The following is a 7347-nucleotide window of genomic DNA, read 5'->3' on the forward strand; positions in this document are numbered from 1 at the left end:
AACCCCTCTGAAAGAGGGAGTGAGGAAGCTGGGCATTCAAAGTGACCAGACACCATCTGGTTATGATTAGCTCTAAACCCCAGTTTCAAGTCCAAAGTTCTGTACACTCCAGTAACACTCCTAACACACACACACACACACACACACACACACACACACAGGGCTCCCACACTCCTTCTTGCTGCCTTGATTCTTCTGCATGAATCTGGTGTTAAGCAGATCCCCTTTACCAATTTTCACTCCGAAAATTGAATAGTTCTTATTTCAAGAGGTAGGAACTCTGAGGTTATAGATGTTTAGTCTTGGGAAATGTCACATAAATATCACAGATTCTACCCCACACACTCTTACCCTCTTTCTTCCCTCGCTCTCCAGAATAATCAGAGGATGCTTTTTCTTTCTCCTGTCTTGGTTTTACCCACACTCAGCCTGTATTTCAAATGAGCCTATCATGAACGTTCTTCTAAAAACTACAGTGATCTCTCTTCAGCACGTCCAATGAGTACAATTTCCTCCATCTCATACACTTAGAATCAAGTGACCATCTCACAGAATCTAAGAACAACAACAACAAAAGCCTGAGGAACGAGAACAAGGAGGTCAGTGAGCCAGGCTTCTCAAAGGCCTCCTGGTCTCTTAGCTCCGCTACTGCCCAGGGGCAGCTCCGTGCCGCTCCCCCTGACGCTGGCTCTCTGTCCCTGCTCACCAGCCGTGCACTTGGTGAGAAAATGTCCATCCCAGTCCAGCTCAAGTGCCTACTGTCAGATGATTACACTCACTGTGGTAGTTGAATTTCTTGAGAGAGAAGCAGAGTGAGCATCTGACCGAGAGCCTTGGGTCAGGGCCAGCAGGCGGTTGCCCAGGGTGAGGGAATGAGACGAATGTCCAGCAGGATCTGTGGGCAGGGCAGGCAGAGGAGCTCGTCTGAGAAAAGTAGCTGGTCTTTTACTCACGGTGGTTCCCTGCCCACGTTCTGAATCTGTTGAGAAATAATGCAAAAGTTTAAGGCAAATGAGAGCTCAAAATAACAATATTACTGATCACGTTGATATGGGCAAATGTGACTAAATCATGTAGTAAGCGGGTGTTTTGATACTAACCCCATGATTAGAGAAACCACCCCACAGACCGTGAAAGAAAACTATAGCTCTCCTTCCCACCCCCCCACCCACCCCCTGCCCTATCCAGGGAAGACCCTTTGAATTTTGGAGGAGAACAGAATGCGCATATCCTGGAAGAGTCTGGCTACAGAGAAAGAATCAGAGCAGTTGCGTTGAGTATGCCCAGTTTATTTTTCCCAAGTCTACCAGAGAAGTGACCCTTTTGCCCCAGAGGGGTCAAATCAAAAATCAAATATGAATCTGATCAAGTCTCCAGATCAAACTATCAACTCATTAGCAATATGTGAGACAAAGAAACACTTTAATGATATCACAAGGATTTATGCATACTGTGAGCCATTCTACAGGATGCATGACCCAGGCTCCTCAACCAATACATTGCAAAGAAAAAAATTATGGAAGAGAAATGTATAGATTAAAATAGATCTAAGAGCCCAGACAGTGTGACTCAGTGGCTGAGCATCGACCCATGCACCAAGAGGTTGCTGGTTTGATTCCCGGTCAGGACACATGCCCAGGTTGTGGGCCAAATCCCCATTGGGGAGCATTCAGGACCGGCCAATCAATGTTCTCTCTCATCGATGTTTTTAGCTTTCTCTCCTTCTCCCTTCCTCTCTAAAATCAATAAAGGAAAATAAAATAAAAGAGATCTAAGAAACCTCTAAACTAATATTAATGATTGGATCTTATTTGGAATCTGATTCCAAAAACAAACTGAAAAAACTTGAGACAGCCCTGGCCGGTTTGGCTCAGCGATTTGAGTGTCGACTTGCGGTCCTGAGAGACCCAGGTTCGGTTCCCGCTAAGGGCACATACCTTGGTTGCAGTTTGTCCCTGGCCCTGGTTGGGCCGTGTGGGTGGCAACCACTCGATGTGTCCCTTTCACGTTGATGTTTCTCTCTCTCTCTCTCTTCTCTCTCTCTCTCTCTTCCTCTCTCTCTCCCTCCCACTCTATCTGAACAAAATATCCAAAAATGTCCTCAGGTGAGGATAAAAAATAAATAAATTAAAAAAAAATTGAGACAACCTGGGAAATTTGAATGATAATTGAATATTATATAATATTAAGAAAATAAGTTTTGCCTGACTGGTGTGGCTCAGTGGTTGAGCTTCAACCCATGCACCAAGAGGTTCCTGGTTCAGTTCCCAGTCAGGGCACATGCCCGGGTTCGATCCGCAGCATTGGGTGTGCAGAAGGCAGCCGGATGTTGATATTTCTCTCTCATTCGTTGATGTATCTCTCTCATTGATGTTTCTGTCTATCTCTCCCTTCCTCTCTCTCTAGAATCAATTTTAAAAAACATATTTTAAAAAAAGAAAATAAGTTTTGACTGTCATAATGGTATTGTGGTTGTGTATTTTTAAGTGTCTTTAATTCTCACACAGTGAAGAGTACTGTAGTCAAAACCCTGTAGAAGTGAACAATAATGTCCCTGGCCACGGATCTCAGCAGATAACAGATAAAATCAATGAAACACTTCTGGCACACAAAAGAAGTGAATTACAATTTTATGAGCTCAGGCAGATGTCAACTCTAAATCCTTTGCACCATATGTCTCTAGTTTTGTTAACCACACAATAAGGAGGTCATAATGCTTTAGTACACAATTCTTCTTACAAACACTAGTCAAGTTTTTAGTGTCTTTATCTCTTAGAGAAATATACTGGATTATTTGCAAATAAAATGATATCGTGTTGAGGATTTCCTTCAAAATAAGGTAGGATGGACGTGGTATGAGGTTGGTGCTAGAGGGCAGTTAGGGAACAAAGATAAATAAGATTGACTTCCAGTTATTGATAAGGTGGGTTATGGGTACGTGGATCATTATATCATTACATATACTATTCTCTTTTCCATATAAGTACTCTGAAGCTATGAACCCTGGTCTCACCAAAAACTTCTTCATATGTAAGATGGGTCCCCAAATCCTACTTCCTTTTTATTTATTTATTTTTTCTTCATTGATTTTTAGAGAGAGAGATAGAAACATGGATGCGAGAGAACATCAATTGACCACCTCCTGCTTGCCCCCCAGTGGGGATTGGGCCCACAACCTGGTCATGTGCCCTGACCAGGAATTGAACCAGTGACCTCTTGGTGCATGAGTTGACACTCAACCACTTAGCCACACAGGCCAGGCCTTTTTATTTCTTAAGGTTCCTGGTCTAGTTAATCAGATGTTCAAGTTCTATGGATCCTCAATAAATACCTCCTCTTTCCCTCTCCTGAGTTTAAACACAGTTAAAAGATAGAAGTCAATATATTCCTTTCATTAATGATAAAGTTAATATTGGAGAAGATGGCATATACACCTGGATAAATGAACTTCCCAATAGTGAACCCCAGAAATAGAAAGAGGCTCACCCAACCATTCATGGAGGAGGACAGAAAACTTAGGTCTCCCCACCGGGCCTGCGGAGCAGAGAGTCCCGGGTTTGGTTCCCCGCCCCCCCCCCCCAAATAAAAATAAATAAAAACGTCTTACAGAGGTTCCTCGCGGTGCCGGCCCTTCCGCAGCCGCAACCACTGAGGAACAGCAGCCATGGCTCTGCGCTACCCGATGGCCCTGGGCCTCAGCAAGGGCCGCAAGGTGACGAAGAACGTGAGCAAACCAAGTCGCCGCCGCCGCCGCAGGCGCTCACCAAGCACACCAAGGTCGTGCGGGACATCCGAGAGGTGTGTGGCTTTGTCCTCTATGAGAGGCGTGCCATAGAGCTGCTCAAGGTCTCTAAGGACAGGAGGGCCCTGAAATTCCTCAAAAGGGTGGGGACACACATCCATGCCTAGAGGAAAAGAGAGGAGCTGAGCAATGCCCTTGCAGCCATGAGGAAGGCGGCAGCCAAAGACTGAGCCCCATCACGTGTAATAAAGTCTGTTCAGAAAAAAAAAAAAAAAAAAAATGTCCTATAGAAGCCCTGGCCGGTTTGGCTCAGCGGTTGAAAGGTTGGCCTGCGGAGCAGAGAGTCCCGGGTTTGGTTCCCCGCCCCCCAAAAAAAAAACAATAAAAATAAAAATACATGTTTTTGAGGTCAGCCTGACTCCCAAAGAGAGAAATGGGGGAACTGAACAAATATGCTCAGTTTGTTCTTCTCAAGTTTGTCATTAGAATAAGTTACGACTTCTCCTTTGAGGAGAGAAGCCAAGAATATCACTCTAGAGAAGTTCCCTCCATGTAAAATAAGCCACTGGGAGTGGCGGGGAGCATGTTTCTCCAATGGCAGTCAAGATAAATCATCCCAGTCAACACCAGGACCCCTCCCCCTTTCTGCTATGTGTCATGAGAAATGTGAAGTGAGCAGTTTCTAGTGTCCATTTTAATGGACTCATTATTACAACCCCCTAGTACAAATGTCCCTGACTTGGATAGTAAAAGAATCTTGGTCGCAGGAAGACGACATTTTGAGAATGATTATTAAATTATAATTCTGAGCGATGGCACTTCCATCTTCCAGGCTGTAAGAATGATGGGTTTTTCTTCCTCCTAACCACTGTGTAGATCTTTCTGCAAATCAGGCTTGGGTCTTTCTATCCTCTATCAACAGATCCTGGGTGGGATTTGAGGAAGGGTGGCATGAGCTCTCATTCATTATAGTGACTGCAGAATATTTTATTATAAGGAATGCTTAATCATATTTTATTTAACCAATCCTCTATTCGTGGTATTTTTGTTGTTACAAAAGAACTGGAATGATTGCCCAGCAGGTGTGGCTCAGTGGATTGAGCATGGCCCCATGGACTGAGAGAGAGGTCTCAGTTTGATTCCTGGTCAGGGCACATGCCTGAGTTGCAGGCTTGACTTCCAGCAGGGGGCAGCCTATCAATTTGTCTCTCACATTGATGCTTAGTAATGCTTAGTAAATGTTAATGTTTATTTTCCTAAATTCTTTATTCTTCCTTATCTTTCACATCTATGTTGACACAAAATTCTATTCACCATCTCTCCTAAATACCTCTCAAATCTTGTCCCTTTTTCCTATCTGCCTTATTTACTTAACACTCATAAATTCTAACTTGGTTGCCTATCTGGGTTCCTGCATGCGGTCTGTTCCTCCTCTAATTCACCCCATACCTTGGTTACCAAAGTAATTAATCAGAAACCTCAATATTTCACCATGGCCAGTGTGGCTCAATTAGTTGGGCATCGTCATGTGCACTGAGAGGTTGCTCTTTTGATTCCCAGTCAGGGTACGTGCCCAGGTTGCAGGCTTGATCCCCAGTGGGAGGCATGCAGGAGGCAGCCAATCACAACTCACATCGATGCTTCTCTCTCCCTTCCTCTCACTTCCTCTCTCTAAAAAACAAATCAATAAAAATATTTTTTTAAAAAAAAGAAACCTGAATATTTTATCTGCCATCTTGAAAAATCTTCTGAGTCTTCATCCGTTAAAGGACTATAACCATATCCCTAAATATGGGTTATAAGGTTCCTAATATGAAGAAGCAAAATCCCTGTTCATCAATGTCACCTCTCTCTGCCCTCATGCCCACCACCTCCCCAAACTCTATAGTCATTCCTTTTCCGGACTCCCACCCCATGCATACATCTTGTGCTACAGTCTTCATCACATGTATTGCAATCATTTTGTTTGTAATAAAGTTTCACTTCCAAGACTAGGGACTTCTCAACAGCAGTGACCGTGTTTAACCACCCTGCATCCTCAGTGCCTCACATAGTCTTTATTAGGGGTTGGGTGTACATTTGATGAACAAATGAATGTATGAATGAATCAAACATAAACAGCCACGCTGCCTTTAGAACTAGCTGATCTGGTGGTAACAGGACTCAGCCACTAGGTGGCTTGTGTTTAGGAAACCGGCTTTGGCCATCATAGCCTGGCTCGTCCCTGTCGCCAGGGAGTCTGATCTAGGGAGCAACTAATTTCCTCTCTCTCCCGTGTGTCACCTGCTTGCACCTGGACCCCACCTAGGAAACCAAGCCAACAGCCCTTCCTCATGTGAAGCTGCAGTGCCATCTACTGGTCACTAGAAGACATGCAGGTCAGGCTGGAAGGAGGGAAAGGAGAAAACAAAGGGCCACTGTGGTTTAATCTGGTCCTGGAATCAGGGTCATTTTCCCACTTGTGTGAGCTCCTAGTTGATGGAGGAAGCCTCTTATTTATGTTTCCTATTGACCAAAGACACTGAGTCATGTCTCAGTGGTCAGAGCCTTTTCTTCAAAACTCTCGAAGCCAGGACCTCTGCCCTCAGCCCCTCAGAAGTTAATCCCTGATTCTGAGACCCAAACATCCTCTTTGGTCCTCTCATGGAGTAGACCTTCTTACTTAGGACCCATTGACTCTCAAGAATTGATCGTGGGAGCCACTCCTTCAGCTTTGGTGACCAGATGCCCCTGGCAAGCCCTCAATTAGTGAGGCCCCTGATTGCTTTTTTGTTGGTTTTTTTTAAAGAATTTCGTATTTGCCAAAAAACCAACAAGAACAATGTGACCATGATGGGATAACCCTGAACTGTATTGACCTTCCTGCACTTATTTTATGGTTTAACTGTTTTCCTTTGAATGATATATGGAAATCAATCATAATCTGTAACATGTTTAGACTTTGACCGGTCTTGATCCAGTCCCATTCCCTCAGGAACCTGGTGCCCATCCTCAGCACTCCCAGACCAAAGGTCCTTAGTTAATGCCTAGTGAGCATAACAAGAGTTCAGTGGGTCCCTTCAGATCGCTGGTCTACCCTTTGCTTCCCCCTGGTCTCCAGAGAAGCTGCCAAAGCTTCTTGACCCCAGGTCGTCTGCCTCCTGCTTTGTCCCTGGGCCCCTTGTCTAGACAGGGACCACAGCTGTGCCCAGGTCTCATGAGGAAGTGCGGGCCTGCTGGGCTAATTGGTGCAATTGCAGAGATTGTCCCCCCAAAAGGCCAGTTTGGGCCACCTTGGCCCAGCCCACATGCATCAGGAGTGATTAGCAATAATCTCTTTGAAATGTTGCTGCCACACACTAATCCACAAGAACAGCTGAACAGATAAACAAACCAACTTCCACTTTTATGCCAAATCCTCTGGGAACAGTATAGGGTCCAAAGTGAATATGACTATGGGAGAAATTGGAGGGTCGCATATAGGAAATTGTGCCCCCCAACTCCACTCCCATTCCCAGCCCTCCCAGAGCCATTTGTTTCCTCTATTTTGGCCCAAGCTGGACTGCCCATGGGGTCCATCCATTCAAGCATTAACCAGTGTTCTTGGTCACCAACTTTCCCAAGGC

At 44.8% G+C, this 7347-nt stretch overlaps 1 pseudogene; it reads left to right on the top strand.

The window, feature by feature from the left end:
* The first annotated feature begins 3664 nt into the window (after window positions 1-3664).
* LOC118616766 lies at window positions 3665-3972 on the top strand (annotated as a pseudogene).
* The last annotated feature ends 3375 nt before the right edge of the window (window positions 3973-7347 follow it).

The sequence above is a fragment of the Molossus molossus genome, unplaced genomic scaffold (assembly GCF_014108415.1).
Source record: "Molossus molossus isolate mMolMol1 unplaced genomic scaffold, mMolMol1.p scaffold_m16_p_41, whole genome shotgun sequence".
Classification (NCBI taxonomy): domain Eukaryota; kingdom Metazoa; phylum Chordata; class Mammalia; order Chiroptera; family Molossidae; genus Molossus; species Molossus molossus.